Source organism: Herpailurus yagouaroundi, unplaced genomic scaffold (genome assembly GCF_014898765.1).
Source record: "Herpailurus yagouaroundi ecotype Mexico unplaced genomic scaffold, PumYag 28, whole genome shotgun sequence".
NCBI classification, from domain to species: Eukaryota; Metazoa; Chordata; class Mammalia; order Carnivora; family Felidae; genus Herpailurus; species Herpailurus yagouaroundi.
This window is the reverse complement of record NW_024412376.1, coordinates 142,710,935-142,733,292: the sequence shown is the minus strand read 5'-3', so window position 1 is coordinate 142,733,292 and position 22,358 is coordinate 142,710,935.

Sequence of the window (22,358 nt, the reverse complement as noted above, 5' to 3'; positions counted from 1 at the left end):
CTACCAATTTTACTTTTACTCTAGGCTAACATGAACTGGATACTCAGCAATAATTTTTATGTGCCAAACATCCAATAGTAATGTTGCCACTTGGGATTAACCACATGGTTCTATTTAAAGCTTCAGTGGAAAGTTGCCTCAAAACTTTGGATATCAGAACCTTTTCACTCAAAATACAAAGCTACACTAAAATGTCTTTCATATTTGATATTCTACCATAATAATTTGTCAATGCATCTACGCATTTAAGAGGTACTTACATCCAACATATCTGTGACGTTACTTATGAGAGATAGCTTTTTATTTTATAAGTAACAAATGCCAGTGGAAATCCATAGTTTTAACTCTACTATGTTACTGAGGATATGTGAAAGATTCTACCATGTAACCTTTTGGCCTAAACAAGTGGTTAGACTTTTTGGTTAAGGATATTTTCGTAGAATTAAATGCTTATCAGAATATATAATATTAAGAGACTTTTTTTGCTTAAGTCTGAACAAAATGAAAATTATGAACTCCACAAGTGTTAAATTATCAAACAAATTGTACCATTGGTACATAACCTCCTATGACAAACTCTCTGGAAGCTCCTGGAAAAATAGATGTTAAGGAGAGATCATCAAAACAAGGTCTAGATAAGAGTTCTTGGTCAAAATCCAGTTTAGAATTTTCTCCCTAATATGGGTATAAATGAGAATATGAATGGCATTTCAAGTTTCTTGCTTGTTCTGGGAGTTTGGGTATTAAAATACCTTAGGAAAAAAAGTTGAGGTATAGATCTGACATGTTAGGAGGAATAACATTTTTTACTTTAGTGAACCACAATGAAAGATAGCTATAAAATATTACTAAACCAGTTTCTCATCAGAAGCACTTGGATGACACCAATCTTTAATTTTTTTAATGTTTATATTTTTGACAGAGAGAGAGAGAGAGAGAGAGAGAGAGAGAGAGAGCATGAGTGGGGGAGGGGCAGAGACAGAGGGGGACACAGAACCGGAAGCAGGCTCCAGGCTCTGAGCTGTCAGCAAAGAGCCCAATGCGGGGCTCGAACTCCCTAACCTTGAGATCATGACCTGAGCCGAAGCCAGGTGCTCAACCTACTGAGCCACCTAGACGCCCCTGGATGACACCAATCTTTGTAGACAGAATCCTATTATTAACTCCCCGTATAGAGTTGGAAAATAAAATCAAAGACAGGAGCAAAATGCATGCATTTTTAAAATAATTACAAATCAACAAAAGACATGTGCCTTAAATCAACAAATAGTATGTCAGTAACTTCTCCATGCTGAGAAAGGAAAATACAAATCCATTGATTGCAAATGTATATATGCAGAAACATGCATGAATTTACATATATATTTAGTGTGTGAAACCATTAAAAGAAACTCCAGAGACGGTCTGGGTGTGAATTTGAGCTCTGGTATTTACTAACCATGTGACTTTGCCATCGAACTGGTTATTTAATTTTCTGTATATAAATTTCATTATTTGTAAAATGGGAATAAAAATGGTACCTACCTTGCAGATCATGTAAATGTCTAGTATATAATAAACACTATGTAAATTTTAAAAGTATCATATACATATATTTTTCCATATTTCTGAAGCCCTCTAGTAAAAGGTACAAGAAAAAAAAATGTGTTTTCGGACTCTCAAACTTTTGCTCCCTGTTCTGTCATCACTTCCCACTTAACATAGCAAAACCTCAGGGAGAAAAAAAAAAGAGCAGTGAAGTTCATGATTTTTCTGGTTTATTTGTACTTAAGAAGCTGCTGTACCGACAGGAGAAGCTCACAGCTTGGTATTTCAGCCGTATACCTCTCAAACTCCTCGACAAGGAGTAGGACTTTATTTAATTAGCTGTTGCCTTACCATAGCTGCAAGGATACGCCGCTGAGATTTGAAATCAAGAGTGTGAAGTCTGCCTCTAGCACAATCCTGAACAAAACCAAATTCTGTACTGCCACTTGCAGTGCAGCAATGTTCTTCATCAGGAACATAATATACAGGAAGTACGTAAAAGTTTCCTTAGTGTGGCCTCCTCTGGCATAAAACTTTTTTTTACCTTGTCACCAACCTGGTGAACCACTCTACTTTACCAATCCTCTTATGTCTGTATTTCCTCCCATTTATCATAGAACATTGAAATAGTAACATATTCCATGTAAATATTTTTTTTTTGCTGTGTCACTAATTGTTATCTAGCTATAATCATGATTTTCTTCTTGCCCATTTTTGTTCATATCACTTTGAATATTTAATAGTTGTTCCCTTGCAGGGATGCCTGGGTGGCTCAGTCAGTTGGGCATGTGACTTTTGGTCAGGTCATGTTGTCATGGTTGGTGAGTTCAAGTCCCGTGTCAGACTCTGTGCTGACAGCTCAGAGCCTGGAGCCTGCTTCGGATTCTGTGTCCCCCCCTCTCTTTCTGCCCCCCTCCCACTCATGCTCTGTCTCTCTCTATCTCTCAAAAAAAAAAAAAAATAAAAAATATATAAAAAAATAGTTGTTCAATTGCATTTACACTACTCTGGAGGATGTTTATCCTCCATATTATCAAAACATGTGCACCACTATTTGGGGCCTATTTGATGCTTGGATACAGATGTATATGGATAAATATTGCAAACCTGTCAAATAAACTAGAGATCCAACAACTTAGTGGAGAATTCTTCTTTGTATTTGCTGAAAACCAAAATTACTGAAAGTGAAATTCAGCTGTGAAGTGCTTTTGTTTAAAAAAAATGCTAACAGTTGTTGAATACTTAGAATTTTCCAGGCACTGCGATGGGCATCTTTAATATATTGTTCCTTTTCATTCTGATAATAACCCAGTGGAGTAAGACTGAATAACCCAATTTGAAAGTTCATAGTTGAGAAATTATCCTCAATAGAGTAGGGAGAACTTGTTCATGACTTCATTTCTATACAATTAAAGCTCAAGATTTTGTGTTATTGTTTTTGTTTTTTTAATCTATTGAAACATAGTGCTTCTATGGCATGTTGCTGTTGGTAAAATCTGCTTGGGGTAGATTGTGCCATGTATGGGATGTTTTTGAGAGTGGGCAAGGGGGTTTTACTACCCTTGGGAGCCCTCTGTCTGAGAAAGGTGGTATAAGTTTTGGAGGTATTAGGATTATTAAACTTCAAAATTTCAAAATATATAATGAATTAGCTAACAATGGAAGTGCTGTTCAGAAAATGCTAGCTTACTTGTGAAACATGAATTTATGAAAGGGGAATTTTAGCATATTGTATGTAATTTATGTACCATACATTTACCCGTAGTAAGGATAGAGATCAATGATGTTTAGTACCTCTGCAGAGGTGTGTGACCATCACCATAATCCAGGTTTGGAACATTTTTATTATTCAAAAACATTTCTTCATGCACATTTACTGTAAATGCTCCCTTGCCCACAGCATGAGGCAACCATTGATATGACTTTACTCTCTACACATTTGCCATTTCTTCATTTTTAAGATAAATGGTACAATATATAGAATTTTGTGAATGAACTTTTCATCTTCCATGATGTGTCTGAGTGTCATTCCTTGCTGCATTGCAGATCAATTGTTTGCTTCTTTGCATTAATGAATAGTATTTCATTGTATGGTTATACCACATTTTTCTTATTCACCAGTTGATGAACATTTTGATTGTTCCCAGTTCTTGGTTATTATAAACAATGTTGCTAGGAACATCTGTGAACTGGCTGTTGTGTGGAAAGTATGCTTTCATAACCTCTTGGATAGATTCCTAGCTGGAAAATTTGAGTGACATATTAACTTTTTTTAAGTTTTTTTAAGTTTTAAGAAACCACTTTCCTTAGTGTCTGTGCTATTGTGGTAGGCAAAAGAATACCTACCCTCCAAAGATGGTCAAGTTCTAATCTCTAGAATTTGTGACTATTTATGTCACACGAGGCAAGGGAATTATGGTAGCAGGGGGAATTCAGATTGCTAATCAGCTGACCTTGAGACGGCAAAATTATCTGAGCTTATCCAGATGGGTCCAATGTTACCTATAAGAACCTCCTTAAAAGTAGGAGGAAAAGAGGAAGAGACATGAGAAAGACAACAGCATGAGGATTCCGTGCTCTTTTGCTTGTTCTGAGGTGTTGTAGGTGCTATGTGAAAGGCTTGTAGAGAGGTCTCTAAAAGCCAGAGGGTGGCACCCAGTTCACAGACACCAAGAAAGATCTCAGTACTACAACGGCCCGGAACTGAATTCTGCTAGCATATGGATGAGCAAGGAAACGATTCTCCCTGCAAGCTTAAGAAAGGAACACAGTCCTTGATGACACCTTCATCTTAGCCCGATGAAACCCAAATGGGACTTCGGACCAACAGAGCTGTTAAGATGGTAAATGTGTTGTTTAAGTCAATGAGTTTGTAGTAATTTTGTTATAGCAGTGATAGAAAACTAATACAACCATTTTACACCCCCAGCAGCAAAGTATGAATGCTCTAATTTGACATTTTTGCCAATACCCATTATTGTCTCTTTTTAATTATAGTTACTCTAGTGGGCTTGCTGTGCGATGTTATATTACTTCTAATTTAATTTTCCTAATGAATAATGATAATAGGCATTTTCTAGGGGGCTTATTTTCCATCCACATATCTTCTTTTTGTGGTGAAATATCTGTTTGATCTGTTATCTTTATTTTAACTAGGTGGTTTGTCATCTCACTAGTGAATTATAAGTGTTCTTCATATAACCTGTAAACAAGTCTTTTATCAGATAAGTTAGTTAATTTACGTGTATAGTATAAACTATATGTAAATATGGAATTCAAAATGTCCTAATACTATTTACTGAAGACGTTTGCCTCGGCATCTTTGAAAAAAAGTAAGTTGAAATACATGACAGTGTTCATTTCTGGACTGTTAATTCTGTTACATAAATGTATATAATCTATATAACACTCTTTACACCAATACCATGTTTTCAATATTATAGCTTTGTAGTATGTTTTTAAAACAGTTTGTGTAGTCATCTAAACTTGGTTTTTATTTTCTAAAATTATTTGGGCTATTCTAGAGCCTTTGGATTCAATGTATATATTAAGATCCAGTTGTCAGTTTATGAAAAAAAAGCTGGAATTGTGATGGGAATAATTTTTGAATTTATCTATCTATCTATCTATCTATACATATATATATATATATATATACACACACACACACACACACACACACACATATATATATATATATATATATGCACACATATATTTGGGGAGAATTGCCATCTTGAGGTATTTCATCTCATAAGCATGATTTAGATATTGAATTTTTGTTAGCAATGTTTTGTACTGCGTTGCAAGTTTTGTTAATGCTTTTATTAAATTTATTCCTAAGTATTTTGTTCTTTTTCATCTTATTGTAAACCGACCTAGATGCTTGATTTTACTTGTGGCTTATTCATTTCTAGATTGCAGATACAATAGAGTTTTTATGCTGACATTTGTCTTAATTTCCTGAGACTGATGGAGCAAGAAACTGCAAACCAGGTGGCCTAAAACAACAGAAATCAATTCTCTGGGAGTTATGGATGCCAGGACTCAAAATCAAGGGATGAAAAGGCCATGCTTGCTCCCTTTGCAGGTTCTCAGGGGAGAATACACTTCTTGCTTCTTCTGGATTCTGGTGGCTTCTGGTGGCTTCTGGTGGCTTCTGGAGGCTTCTGGTGGCCCCAAATTCCTTGGCATTCCATAATTTGTGACAGTTATCACTCCAGTCTCTGCCTTCATCTTCACATCACCTTCTCCTCCCTGTGTCTCCCTTCTTCTAATCTCCTTCTGCATTCCTTTCATCAGGTTGCACATTATTGCACTTATGCCCACCCAGATAATTAAGGATAAATTCCTCTTCTCAACCTCTTTAACTTAATATTATCTTATATTACAAAAGATGCGATTAACTCTTTGACATACAAGATAGCATCTACAACAATGAGGGATTCCAATGTGAAGTTATTTTGGAGTCCACCATTGGGCCTACTAAAAAAGTGCTCCTAGGTTTTTGGGTATTTTTTTTTAGATTCTTTACAATGTCCTACATACTGGATCCTATCATATATAATCTGTGAATGACGACAGTCTTGCCTCTTCCGTTCTGATATGGGTGACACCTATATATTCCTTATTTCACTGGCGAAGACCTCCAGTACAATATTGGATAGTTGTGGTGAGAGGTGAGAACCAACCAGGACTCCAACCTCAGACGAATGGAGCCCCTGTCCACCTCCCTCTCTTGCCACACGGATTGCTATTTTTGCTTACGATGCATTTGATAGGGCACTTCTGCTCTTCCTCGAAGTCCAGTGAACTGTCTCCATGAGGAAAACCTGTGGTTTTCACAGTTTTCTTTCCATAGTAGAGTTAGAGCTTTGACCAAACTGGGGGTCAGATGAATGATGAGAAATCACTGTTTAAGCACAGTCCAGAGTCTTACTCTTCTTAACTAAACTTCGGTACCTTTTCAAGAACCCACTTCTCGGTTACATGCTGTTTTCCTCCTCCAGAACGCTGAACTTGTTTGTTTGCTTGTTTGTTTGTTTATTTGTTTCTTTATTTACGGATTTTGTGTGTGTGTGAGAGAAAGAGGACGCAAGTGAGGAAGAGGGCTAGAGAGAGAATCTTAAGCAGGCTTCACACTCAGCGTGGAGCCCAATGCAGAGCTCTATCCCATGACCCTGGAACCGAAAATCAAGAGTTGGACACTCAACTGAGTGAGCCACCCAGGCAACTTGAAATTTTTGTTTTCATGGGGTGCCTGGGTGGCCAAGCGTCCGACTTCAGCCAGGTCACGATCTCGCGGTCCGTGAGTTCGAGCCCCACGTCGGGCTCTGGGCTGATGGCTCAGAGCCTGGAGCCTGTTTCCGATTCTGTGTCTCCCTCTCTCTCTGCCCCTCGCCCGTTCATGCTCTGTCTCTCTCTGTCCCAAAAATAAAAATAAAAAAGAAAATTTTTGTTTTCAGTATATGTGTCCAGTTTTATAATTCCTTCACAGGGAAAGGATTTCCCAAGACTTTCATTTCATTGTGTTGAAAGTGCCCAATTCATAATACTTTATATTTGAATCCCACTTAAAGGCAGGGAAGTTCAAGACTGAGTATAATTTTAAAAGGCATACCTACAAAACAAACGTTTTCTCATTTATCTAAATGGTACTTTCTCCTTTTCCTAAGAGATAACATGTTGTTTCAGGAAAACCAGGAACTAACGGAACTAGATTTTAGTAGGATGATTTATTAGGCATGTAATTTAGAAAAGTTTCCTTAAATTCTCTGGTCTAAGTTTCCTCCTCAATCATGATAGAGGAGAATAAAAATATTTATACAGTGAATTTGTTGAAGTATTAAATTAAATACTATACGCAAACACACAGGGGTAATCAAAACATACAACATATGCATTTATGTAATCATTTCTTATATATAAACTAAAAAAATGTGTAACACTAAAAATTCTCTAATCTTCATGTTTTTTTTTTTTTTTTCTCCAAAAGAAAGTTAAACATACATTAGCTCCTCAAGGTCTTGGTTTTAAATTATTAAGTTTCTCAGTGTTCCTTTAATTTTTTAAAAAATATTTTTATTTATTTTTGAGAGAGAGAATGAGAGAGAGCGAGCGATCAGGGTAGGGTCAGAGAGAAAGAGGGGGACACAGAATCCAAAGCAGGCTCCAGGCTACCAGCTGCCAGCACAGAGCTTGACGCTGGGCTAGAACTCATCAAATGCAAGATCATAACCTGAGCCAAAACAGGACACTCAACCCACTGAGTCACCCAGACGCCCCTCTCAGTGTTCCTTTAAAGGGAAGCTGCATGACATTGAATGTAGTAGTCATCAGGGCTGGTCACAAATATTTCCTCTTCTCTATCTGAGATACAGTGTGACTATAATTTCCCAGGGGACTTGAGGTTCTCTGCTACCCCCTCATGACTTGCTTTGCGTCAGGAAACAAGAAGGGAATAAAATGTGATACTTTGAAGTTTTAAAAGCCAAGCATAGTTTGCCACAACTTAACCTTTTTGTGTTGGTGGTCCAGAAGTACAAGTCTGTCTAAACAGACTCTCCTGCCAACCTACAAAGGACATGTTCTGAGTGACAAATAAGCTTTTGCTTTTCAAAACCACTGTGATTTTGTGCATGCTAGTTCGTGCAGTATAACTTAGCCTGGTCCAACTAAGAGTTCTTCAAAAGATAAGATATATTTGTTTACACACTTTAATATAAGCAATGTTCAGTGACGTGCTTTAAAGTACATCTCGAGTAAGGTTTTAAGTAAAATCTAGAATTATGCAAAAGTTTTATATGTTATTTTTGATAACTCGGTTAAAGACCTTATGTTACATTGCAGATGAACTCTACAGTGACAAAATAATGGCAAACATAAATTGGTAGCTTAAAATATCCAAGCTAAAAGTCATTAAACTAGAATAAGCACTTGAAAATGAATATAGACTCAGATAAATGCATATATTTAATCAAACATTTCTGAAGGTACTTTCTCTAAACTGGGAAAGTCAGAAGCACAGAAATAAATGCAAGTAATTTGAGTGCTCTGCATTGGCATTTAAATACGAGAGAAAAAATGTTAATAGGATAAGTACCAGAAAGGATTAAGTGACGCTAAACACCAAAGAGGATTAGTTATTATCCTGCCTTTACAGGCACCCAAGTTTCATGTGGCCAAGTAGATAGGAAATGGAAAGCCAATGCTACAATATGAGACTTTTTTTTTTTGCAATAAGCTTATATTAAAATCAGTTTTATTATGCTACATAACTAAACGGTAACACAATACCTAAGCTTTCCTCTACATAATCTAAAATGTAGTATACTTCCAATGTATTTTAGGGAAGTTTTATTTTATTTATTTATTTTTGTTCCTGTCTAAACGTTGCTTTTCAAATAAGCACATAAATTTGCAATTAAACAATAGCTAGTCTGGGCACCGGGGTGGCTCAGTTGGTTAAGCATCTGACTTTGGCTCAGGTCATGATCTCACAGTTCTGGAGTTCCAGCCCTGTGTTCGGATCTGTGCTGACAGCTCAGAGCCTGGAGCCTGCTTCGGATTCTGTGTCTCCCTCTCTGTCTCCGCCTTCCTCTGCTCATGATCTCTCTCTCTCTCTCTCTCTCTCCCCCCCTCTCAAAAATAAATAAATAAATAAATAAATAAATAAATAAATAAAACATTAAAACAAGATAATAGCTAGTATATTTTGAAATGAATCATTCATACTGTTCGCATTATTCATGCCAGTAGTAACTACAGAGATTTACTGTATTATATTTCATTTATTGTATATATTTCATTGCAATAAGGTGATATATTAAAGTATGTACATGTATATATGCACATATACAATATCTTAGACATAAATACATGTTCACAAACACATTATCACACACCCAATTAACATTTAAATATCTCTGAAATTGTGATGTTTTACACTGGGTGAAAACCCATTGCTGCTATTATACAGTCAGCTTTTGTCACTTCCTATGCCTATAATTGGTTGTCGTTCTTACTGGGATAACTAGCAAATTGTAATCTCTCATTATTTCAGTCAAGAAACCACTTAAAGATTATTTCAGAAAAGAATGAGAACCTTTGCTGCCATAAGATAACTTTCAATTAAAATCATTGGCAGATCAAAAACATACCGACATAAAAGTTTATAGAATAGGCATCAGTGATTCGGAAAAAAAAAATGTGGGAGACAAGATGTGTCGACAAGAAATAGTGTTATCACTAACACTCTTGACACGGTGACCAATCTTGTTTGTTGTGGTGCAGCAACAAATGTGATTCAAAATTAGATTCAGAAAAATTACCTTTGGATACAAAAAAGATTTAGGAACATATGAAACAATTTACTTTGCTCAGATTTTCCTCTCTGTGTACATGGAAGAAGGATACAAGTTTTAAAAACTATCTCAGTAATTCTTAAACTTTTTCAGTCAGAATAAAATTTGAAAAAAAATTAATAAACACATTCTTCATTAGCTCATTAGCACTTTTTCTTAGCGTTACATAAAATAAAGGGCCGCTTATAGGTGATGACATCTGTATTTCCTGAAGTGTGATGGCTTATTGATTGCAGTTTTCTAAATTTTAGCACGAAAGGCAAGTCTTGTTGGCATTTCTACTGGGAATGTTATTTTAGATGTTAATTATTAAACTTCCCATGTAATTTCTAAATGTACATTATTTTTTTCCATATTAGTCTATTTACTGACGTCAAATGGCATGAAAAAAATTTAAATTCAGACTAGTTCCTATGTATAGTCAGGGAGTTAATGGTGTGGGGAACAAAGCCAAAATAAATAAATAATAAATAAATAAATAAGTAAATAAATGACTTGCAGCCCATTGACAAGTCCTTGAGACAGGCAGAGTGACTTTCCCTTAGGAACTCAACTGTCTCGATGTTAATACTTTGTTAAGGCAAAAGACAATCTTTAAGTCTCCTTTAGCATATAAAAATTGTTTTGAAAACTTCCTTTATCTGTACCCACCAAGATAGATGTTAGCAATCATCCTCCAAGCATGTGGCCCACTGATACACATCCAGGGTCTCACCTAGGGTTTTGTTAGGCAGTAATAAATGTCTTTTTCCTAATAACTAGCCCCTTTAAGGTCCTGGAAACCATGCTTCCAAAATTGCTTAGACATTTAACCTAGCCCCAACCTCCTCCCAACTTGAAAGTATATAACTGGCCACCCCTCACAACCTCAGTGTAGCTCTTTCTGCCCACAGGTACTGTCCCTGTGCTTTAACAAAACCACCTATTTGCACAGAAAATGTCTCAAGAATTCCTTCTTAACTAGTTTCTCCAAACCCCAACATTTCCACATTAGCTCATATTACTTACCTAAGTAAGAGATTTAGAGTAACAATACATTTTACTTACCAGTATCAAATCTCTATCCACAAATATCCAAAGACTTGGGGCACCTGGGTGGATCAGTGGGTTAAGCGTCCAACTCTTGATTTCGGCTCAGATCATGATCTCACAGTTCATGGGATTGAGCCCTGCATAGGGCTCTGCACTGAGAGGATGAGGTCTGATTTGGGATTCTCTCTCCCTCTCTCTCTACCCCTCCCCTGCTCACACACTCTCTCTCTCTCTCAGAATAAATAAACATTAAAAAATCACACAAATATCCTAAGACTTACTGAATTTTATTCATTCATTGATTCACTGAATAATTATGGGCTCAGTTTCTAATACGTGCCAGAAACTGTTTTAAGTGGGGGATTGCTATTTTGCAATGCTATTTTTGTAGAGCACAATCAGTTTGCTAATTTATGGAAAGTATGATTCTTTTGATAAAGAAAATTTCAAAATGAAAACTATTTATTAGTATTATGAATGACACCCTCCAAAGGTAAACATTATCATTGATGATAATGATAGTTCTCTTTCAGGAAAGCAGAAACTATGCTTCTGATATTTAACAAAACATGTCTAGCTTCTGACCCAGTCCTAAAATTACCTATGTTAATAACTAATTAATAAATAAATGTTACCCTTACTATTATTAATACAGAGATCACCTTAGAAGGTTCTATTTCTAAGTACATTAAAGGCAAGGAAAAATAATCCTGTATAAAAAGATTTTAAAATAACTATGCCGGGAAAGCAACAGTTGCATGAGCATGTATGTGTGTAGGGCATCATTTCAGTTTGGAAATGCTACACTTAGCTTAAGATATAATTTCTAGGCACTCCTGGGTAGCTCAGTTGGTTAAGCATTGGACTCTTGTTTTCAGCTCAGGTCATGATCTTGCAGTTCCTGGGATTGAACCCTGGCGGGTGGGGGGGGGGGCCGCGGGGGGGGGGGGGGGGGGGGGGGGCTCTGCATTGCTAGTGTGGAGGCTGTTGGGATCCTCTCTCTCCCTCTCTCTCTGCTCCCTCCCCTGCTCATGTTCTCTCTCTCTCAAAATAAGTAAATAAACTTAAAAAATAGAAATATTTTTTCTACACCAAGTTCCTGTATTCAATGGCACTTAGTCATGCTGTTACAGTTGCTACAAGAATAAATATAAGCTTATCTCTTTTCTTCAATGATAAAAGTTTAACTGTCAAACAGCGATCAGTACATGATATATCCGATAAGCGTACTGCATATATGAGATTTAAAATGATGAATCACAGATTTAAGAAAGGAGATAGAGGGATACCTGGGTGGCTCAGTCAGTTAAGCATCCGAGTCTTGATTTCAGCTCAGGTCATGCTCTCACTGTTCATGGGATCAAGCCCGGCATCAGGCTATGTGCTGACAGCATGGAGCCTGCTTGGGATTCTCTCTCTTCTTCTCTCTCTGCCCCTGCCCTGTGTGTGTGCACGCTCTCTCTCTCTCTTTCTCTCTCTCTCCTTAGAAAATAAATAAATACACTTTAGGAACAACAACAAAAAAGAAGATATGATGGTCCTTTACACAGAATGACAATGTATCCCAATTCTCTCAGGTAATTTTCAAATTATTCTTGTTGTACCTGCATAATTATTGAAAAGTGTCCCCTTTCACTATCCAGAGTGTCCTAGTTTGTTCAAAAAGTCATATGATTATATGAAATATGCATTATAATATTAAAATATTTGCAGAATATTTTTATGTTATTACTTATAAGAACTCTTATGATCATTAGAGATTTTCTGCCCTACTTTTGATCACAACATATCTACTTGTTTAGAAGGATTTGATGGCACAGTGTATTACCTCTGATATTAAAATCTTATAAACCTCTTTGTATATTTTTATCAGACTCTTACTGGTATACAGAAGGCATAAATATGGAGTAAATAAATAAATTTGTAATTCCTCACATGCAACTTGATTATAAGACGTTTTAGAGATTGAGAACATACTAATCTCATAACACAGCTTCAATTTTTTTTTTAATTTTTTTTTCCAACGTTTATTTATTTTTGGGACAGAGAGAGACAGAGCATGAACGGGCGAGGGGCAGAGAGAGAGGGAGACACAGAATCGGAAACAGGCTCCAGGCTCTGAGCCATCAGCCCAGAGCCCGACGCGGGGCTCGAACTCACGGACCGCGAGATCGTGACCTGGCTGAAGTCGGACGCTTAACCGACTGCGCCACCCAGGCGCCCCAACACAGCTTCAATTTTAAGTCTTAAGACAGAAATCTATATGTGCCAATAAGTAATAATTTATATACATTAACACATATACATAAAGGGGAAACTGTGGGTAAAGTGTGTGTAAGAATTGTCATTCTTCCATGGGCAGGTAAACACATATTCCACAAATAATCCAGGGTAAAATTTTAGTATAAAAGAAAAAAAAGTCATGTTCCTAAATGCTGTGTAGACAGAAGACCAAAGCATGTATGAAGATAGTTTCCACAGAATTCTCATCAACATAAGTTCTGCACCAACATTCAAAACTCAGATCATATCAAATAATATTCTTCCTTAAAATATCAGTCATTATTAAAAAACTATCTTCTAAAAAAGTGTCACGTATTCCTTAATTTGTCAAGACTGCCTATCAAAAAATAATAATAAAAAATTACATTGTTGGAATTTTAAACACAAATCTATAAAAGTTGTCTTCAGTCTCACCTTCAACTTGGTAAGAACTTGGATGTTTGGGTGCCTAGGTGGCTCAGTTGGTTAAGCGTACGACTTCGCCTCAGGTCATGATCTTGCTGTCCATGCGTTTGAGCCCCAAGTCAGGCTCTGGGCTGACAGCCCAGAACCTGGAGCCTGCTTCGGATTCTGTGTCTCCCTCTCTCTCTGCCCTTCCCAGGCTCCCACTCTGTCTCCCTCTCCCACAAAAATAAATAAAAACTTTAAAAAAAAAAAAGAACTTGGATGTTTGTTGATCCTTTCTTTACAATAAGAAAAACCCAAATGAACTGAAAGCCAACACTTCTTCTTGAATTTATTAAATCACTCCAAATATATGATAATCTGGAAAAGGCCAACTATACAGTTCTATGCACACAGATCAGGGCCCAGAATTTGGTAGACTGAATAGATGAAGCACAGGGTGTTTTATGGTGTTGAAATTGTTCAGTATGATACTATAATTTTATATATATATATATATATATATATATATATATATATAATTACCATATATATAATTACCATATATAATGACCAGGTATATATGACATATATATATGATATATGTGATATATATATATCATATATATATATGTCATATATATATGGTAATAAGCATTTGTCAATATCCATAGAACTTCACAGTAAAAAAATGTATTCAAATTTAAAAAAAGAAGAGCAGTTGTAGAATCCCTGTTTGAAATGCAGAATGTGACAAAAGATTCTAAATCTATTTAAAATGTGCTGAAACTACTCACTGAAGGGGATGAAGGAGACGGTACTGATTTAATTTCAAAATGAATGAAGTGTATAAGACCAAAGGTTAATAGAGCTGTTCATAATCACCACATCCTAGTTGATACATTGGTTTCTCATGGGGTTAAGGGTTAACATTTCTGATACTACTACACATGTATGTTGGAAGCGAACAATGAAGTAGATGGTTGACTGATGGAGCCATATTTCTCACTGCTGTAGGGGGAGGATAAAGGTAAGCAAAGGATCGGGGCACTTGGTTGGTTCAGTCAGTTGAGCATACGACTTTGGCTGAGGTCATAATCTCATGGTTCGGTTCGTGAGTTGAGCCCTGCATTGTACTCTGTGCTGACAGCTCAGAACCCGGAGCCTGCTTTGGATTCTCTTGTCTCGCTTGCTTTCTGCCCCTCCTCCACTCACGCTCTGTCCCTCTATCTCAAAAATAAATAAATCGTAATTTTTTTAAAGATAAGCAAGGAATAGAACACTGCATGTGGTAATGGATTATAGTATGAACTCATTTAGATTAACACAGATACAGTTTTCACATATAGAAATTATATCCATACATCCCATATGTCTCAGTTAAGAGACCATGGAGTAAATCACGGTAAATAGCATCCAGATCTTGTGATCTAACATCATTCTTCCACAAAAGAAAACAGGGTTCCTTGGAGAAGGAGTTGATTCCAGAAACAGAACAAGAACTACAACATGGGACTGAAACATGTCACACTGGCAGAAAATAAGAAATCTAAGCAAAACCTCTCTTCTCCACCTCACCTCCCATCTCCCCACCAATGATACAGTATGTCAAAGGGATACAGGAGCCAAATGAAAGTGCCCCCAGTCGCTAAAGCTAGGACAATGTGAGCAAGAAAACAAGACGTATTGAATCACAACTCAAAGTAAAAAAAAAAAAAAAATACTCGGGTCCATACTGATAAAAATTAAATTATTGATTAAATAAATGAGTGAGAATAGACAAGCCTTTGTTGCAGAAGTCCAAATAATTTTTGTAGGTACCCTGAAAGAAGTGGAACATCATTCTCCACTCTTTAAGTGTGGTCTGCACATAGTTGCTTTCTTCCAAAGAACAGTATGGAAATGGAGACATACAGAGTAACTTTACACTGAAAAACAAACACAAAAACCAAAATCGACAAACCCTACCTCAAGCCAAGTGATCAAGGTTAATTAACATCAACAGCAGGAAGTCACTTCAATTGCATGTACAATTGATATACCCTTAATATATGATGAGAATGACACTTTGCCTCTTGTGGTCTTTCTCTCAAAAATACGTTACCCCACATGGCTCAGTAGGTTAAGGGTCTGACTTTGACTCAGGTCAAAATCTCACGGTTTGTGGGTTTGAACCCCACATGGGGCTCTGTGCTGACAGCTCAGAGTCTGGAGCCTGTTTCAGATCCTGTGTCTCCCTTTCTTTCTGACCCTCCCGTGCTCAAGCTCTGTTTCTTTCTCTCTCAAAAATAAAAGAACATTAAAAAAAATGTTACTCCAGTATAATCATGATTAACCAAAAACACAATTACACATAAAACCCAAAGGAGGGACAGTTTAAAGAAGACCTAACCATTAATCCTCAAAAAAGTCAAAGTAATCAAGAACAAAGAAAATTTGAGAAGATTTTGGTGGTGGTCACAGCCATGAAACATCCCTGATGACATTCTGGACAAAAAGACATTAGGGGGGGAATGAGGAAATTTGAATAAAGTATTGTCTTAGTTTTTAACAATGCATCAATACGGATTCCTTGTAACAAATGTTTATCTTTGTCTTCTTTCTTTTTCTTTCCTTGTTTTCCTTTTCTCTCCTTTCCCCTTCCCTTCTTTATGCCCTCTTTTCTCTGTCTTCGGTCTCCCTTTCCCTTTAGCCCCTCCCCCCTTTCCCTCCTTTCTCTTCGGTCATTTAACTTTTTGGAAAAAAAAAAGTTTGATATAATTGAAAATATTTCTTGTTTAACAACATGGAAGAAAGTGAACTTAAAACTGTGTGCATAGTACTGGAGAATTTGAAAACTAGTGGGCAAACTTTTCAGTTTGCAGGTACAGTAAAATCTCAGATCTTTGACAGGTCCAGACACAGATGTCTTATTATCTTTTTGCAGAGAACTTTTCCCCAAGTCTTTGGCCAAACTTCTGGCTGAATGTACCTCCCTGAGCCACCTCGGCTATAATTCAGGGAACAAAAGAATCTTCCAGCTGACTCCAGTCTACTCACATAAACATGAGAAATAATAAATTATTGTTTTAAGTCACGGAGTCTTAGAATGGTTTGTTGTAGAGTAGTAAAGAACTGAACCAGTGAAGACATAAAAAATTATTCACAAAACAGGGTACCTACTGGTGGATCAATATATGAAAATACACCTGCGTTTAATGGTTATGGGTTGGAAAATTAAAACAATGAAGTACAACTTCATAACCATTAATTATCATAATATTTAATGCACTTCAAATTTTAAACACTTAGGAGTATGTAGAACAACAAAGAGGAACAATATTCGGTATTTTAATAGAAAATTGGAAACGGTCTAAACTTAAAAAAGATAATCTATTAGAAAAGTGATATACATTCTGAGCAGTGAAATCAAATCAACTAGAGCAACGATTATCAACCTCATTTAATTGCAGAAACATAATGCTGGTTTTACTTTACAAGTATCAAAAGGATATACACAGTATAATACCATTTACCTATATATATATATACATATATATATACACACACATATACATATAAATGCAATATATATATTATATGTATAATACCATTTACATATATATATTGAAAAATGCAAAAACAATTACATGTTGTTTGTGAGTGTGCATAATGTGTAATATGGCAAAAACACACCCAAAAATGATAATCCCTAGTGAAGAGGAAAAAAGTAATTTTAAGAAGTCCTCCCACACTAGCTGCAACTACATTCGTAAATATCTTTTTCCTGAGAAATTATGAAGCAAATATGACAAAAGGTTTCAATTTCATAGTTATTCTTAAGAAAAACACCAACAGAATATTCATTTGTCTTCCGGGTAAGAAATACAGTGTTATTTCTGAACCATACCATGTTTTCTCTCCACACAGAAAAACTACTGATTTGCATGGACAAATTTTTTTTGGTATTTTTCTGGGAGGTTTGTCCTTAGTCTGAAGTGCTCTTATAGATTGGATAGAGAATATATGGAGTTTGCAACCTCTTCTGGACTGAAATGGTACGCCAGCTTCCTTATGGATAGACACAAATTAAGATTTATCCATTTTCTTTCCCTTTCCTTGCTCTTGACTTAATTGGAGTATTTGGCTGCCTGTACCTTTCTCTGCCAGCCTTTCTTCTTCAGTTTTACTCCTCATTTATAAAAAGATCTCAGAATAATTACAAGTCTATTCCTTCCTTGTAATCCAGGCATTTGGTGGTCAGAGTGACCACATTGGTCTCAAAGATCTTCTACTTCAGATTTTGAGACAATGTCAAGGCCTCTACGATGTCTGTCCTAAAATACTCCCATCATTCTATCTTTGACTTCCTCAAGGGATCCCATGATCTAAACATCAACCCATCCACTTGATTACGACTGAGTTAAATGGGCAGAACAGAAAGTCCACAGTAACAAACTAACATGTGAAGCCATAAACCATTTTCCTCATACAGTTCAAACAAAAACAGTTGCATCACTGCAAAAATCACATTTGACAACAATCTCAAATTCTAAAGAAAAAAATTGTATGCTGAGCATACATCTATTATAGCTTGTTTCACACAAGCAAAGTCTCATTTCTTCTTCTATTGCTCAACTGTCAAAAATTGCTGCCCATTGTCTGTGGATGCGAGTAATCTCTGTACATTCGGCTAGTTCCCTTAGTCTCCACGCATCCTGTAATATTATTCCTAACAACTGGGTCAATTTATATTACTAGCCCTGCGTTCTCAAAACTTGCCAGGCTCGCAATTCACTAAACAGGAAAACAGCACTACTCCCATCCTGGTGAGTGAGGAAAACTGGATATTCACTAATATGTGCTCCCCAAGTGCTTTTTTGCTCCTGGTAATGTTGCTGAGCTTCCTAGAGCCTCAGTTCCCTCATCTATGAAATAAATTAAATGTGATGAGACCTATAATTCTTTCCAATTCTACTTTTTTCTTCCTTTCTTTTCTTTTCTTTCTTTTATTCTTTTTTTTTTTTTTTTTTTTTTTTTTTTTTTTTTTTTTTTTTTTTTTTAGAGAGAGAGAGAGAGAATGTGTGCAGGGAGGGGCAGAAAGAGAGGGAGAAAGAGACTCCCAAGCAGGCTCTGTGCTGTCAGCCCAGAGCCCAGAGAGGGGCCTGAAGCAGGGCTTGATCTTACCACCTGTGAGATCACGACCTGAGCTGAGATCAAGAGTGAAGCAGCCAACCGGGGGCGCCTAGGTGGCTCAGTCGGTTAAGAGGCCGACTTCAGCTCAGGTTGTGATCTCGTAGTCTGTGGGCTCGAGCCCCGCGTCGGGCTCTGTGGTGACAGCTCAGAGCCTGGAGCCTGCTTCAGATTCTGTGTCTCCCTCTCTCTCTGCTCCTCCCCTGCTTGCACTCTGTCTCTCAAAAATGAATAAACATTTAAACAAAATTAAAAATAAAGGTCAAGCAGTTAACCAACTGAGCCACCCAGGCTTTCCTCAAGGTGGTTACTTTTTGCCAGGTATTTTGCAGTTGGCTCAGAACTGATTTACTGTTTCTGCCTTTTATCTGCCCTCTACAGCCAATTCATGACATAGCTCCCAGCAGTTTCTTTTAAAGTGTTTTATAATATGCTTGCCTATTTGGAATCCTCTGATATGTGGCTATAGTATACAGATTAAAAACTAAGGTCCCGCAGATGTGTTCCCAGCTCTTGCCTGACTGTCTCACTCCATGTGTCTTCCATCATTTCCCAAAATCCTTCTCTTACTCCTTGTTAGCCATACTGCCATCTTTTCTGTTTATGGTCTGGAATCTTCCCCCAGAGCTCCTTGGGTTGTTCTCTCCCCCCTTCAGGTCTGCACTTAAATTTCACTTTTATAAATAGAGCTTCCTGACCACCATATTTAAGCTGGCAACCTCATATACATCTCTGTCTCTTCTGTTGTTTTTTTCCTCTGTATTATTTTATGCACTAAAATACATTATCCCTTTCTTTTTCCTTTGGTGGTAATTGGTCAAATAACAAATTGTACATTATTGCCTGCCTTTCTTATCATAAAGTAGCTGGATTAATAAGGAGTGGTGAAGGCTTCTGTAATTTGTAAAAATCTCTATAACTGAAAAGTTTAAATTTCCAGCGTAACTGACCATTGGAAAAGAAAATATTACCAGACAGCTAGGCATTATTTTTTTATGTTATTAATCATAATTTTCAAATGATGAAATATTATAGCTTTTATAACTGTAGTTATGTTTAACATTCATAAGCTTGAAATTACAATGTTCAGAATGTGTTTTAATTTCGAGCTGTCTTTATTCTGTACTACACATAACATGTGAAACATTTCCAGTCACATGACATCAGAGAGCTATCCATGTTGGCAAAGGAATGAGACTACAACTGCTCTTTTTCCAATACCTTTTTTTTAGACTCTATTGCTAATCGATGAAGGCATTATATTTCTGTAGCTATGACTGAGGTATAGGGTGCATTTTGGAAACAAAAAAACAAGAAAACTTCCTGGTCCTGAGTTAATGTAGAAGTAATTGAATTTTCACAAAGCAAGATATCTGACTTCCATGTAATAGCAAGTATGACGAGCAAATGATTGTGAGGGAGCAAATTTTGGATAATTAATAAGAGGGAACTTTTAGATGTCTTTCTAATTAAGGTTTTTGTCTGGATTGCATAGCAAGAAAGGTACTATTGTGATTTTATATAGCTTGCCTTATTAGCATATACACAGATGACATTTATGAAGTTGAGATAGGGATAATAAGAGCTTCTAATACACACTTCGAACTGAGCAGTGAGAGGGGCGCCTGGGTGTCTCAGTCAGTTAAGCATCTGATTTCAGCTCAGGTCATGATCTCATCGTTCATGGGTTCGAACCATGTGTCTGGCTCTGTGCTGACAGCTCAGAGTCTGGAGCCTGTTTCAGGTTCTGTGTCTCCCTCTCTGTGCCCCTCCTCCACTCACACTCTGTCTCTCTCAAAAATAAATTTAAAAAAATTAAAAATTAAAAGAACTTAGCAGTAATCATGAAGAGATTGGTTCATTGGTTCAAACTTCTTTAAGTTTAGGGTCCTTATACTAAAACTTAAAAATATAATAATCACTTATGATGCCTGGGTAAATCATTTGATTAAATGTCTGACTCTTCATCTCAGCTCAGGTCTTGACCTCAGGATCTTGATTTCAAGCCCTGCAATGGACTCCGCACTGGGCGAGAAGCCTTCTTAAAATGATGATGATGATGATGGTGATGATAATAATAGTAATCACTTGGACTGTGAAGTTGAATCTGGGCAACCCAGTGTTAAACTCTGGCTCTGCCACTACCTAGAGGACTTACTATGCCCAAGTTACTGAACCTCTGAGTTTTATTTTTGTCATCTACAAATGGAGACGATAATATCTACTTCTATGAGTTGTTATGGTATTTAAATAAAACATGTGTATGAACATCTGACAAGCAAATACTGAGTGCACAATAGAAGTCTACCAGGGGCACTTGGGTGGTTCAGTTGGTTAAGCACGCTACTCTTGATATCAGTTCAAGTTGTGATCTTACAGTTTCCAGGATCCAGCCCTGTATTGGGCTCTATGCTGACAGCGTGGAGCCTGCTTGAGATTCTTTCTTCCTCTCCTCAGTCCTGTCCTCCTGCTCTCAAAAAAAATAAAACATTAAAAAATAATTTTTCTCTCTCTGATAATAAACATTAAAAAATCTACCAATTTTTCATCATAAATTATGCAAAGGTGTTGAGGAAATAGATGTCCCATTTGGTTATCTAAGTGTATTTCTTTTCATTTTTAAATCATTTTTTTTCCTTTTTTTCTCCAGTTTATTTAACAAAAAATATCAAAATCACAGTTACGTGAGTATGATTTAGACACTTATTTAATCAAATTTTATTTTCTACATTTTCCTACATCTTTGTTTTATGATCATCTTTCCCCTCCCCCCCTCCCCCCCATAGTTATGCCTTTCCTGGTGTTCTATCTCTTGTCCAGAAAGCTCACCTTTCTGAATTCCCAAATATCTGGATCCTGGCTGTGCTAGAAGGTAGGGGATGAGTCTCAATTTGCCCAAATGCTCTTCTCTGATGATTGAGCTTCTATTTTTAACCTGCTCTTAAGACATTTTTTTTCTCAATCTTAAAAAGGACATCATTTAGAGTTTTTTAAATTAATTATAGTGGAAGGTGTGTTAGATTTATAGTTGGAATGTGTGGGTTCAATCTTATCACTTACTCATTTAGGACTATCAAGGTAAGAGTCCTTATCCACAAAATGGTGACAATATTGCCTCTTTAAATGCCTTTATGAGTATACCTGTCAATTCAAAAGTACTAGAGAAAACACAAATTTATTATTTCTACTACTTATTGTTGTTCCTTCAGAATATCTCCCTTATCTTGTAAACTTGACAGTGATAATGATTCATATTTCTGAATTTTTGCCACATTTCTAACAGTACACAAGTAAATCTTTTAGTTTAAAAAAAAAATACAGAGTACATTGGGGCGCCTGGGTGGCTCAGTGGGTTAAGCGTCTGACTTCCACTCACGTCATGATCTCACAGCTTGTGAGTGCGAGCTCCGCCTCTGGCTCTGTGTTTACAGCTCAGAGCCTGGAGCCTGCTTCAGATTCTGTGTCTCACCCTCTCTCTGCCCCTCCCCTGTTCACGCTCTGTCTCTCTTTGTCTCAAAAACAAAATAAAACATTAAAAAAAATTAAAAAATACAAAATAAATAAAAAAAAATTACAGAATACAGAAATACAAAGTTT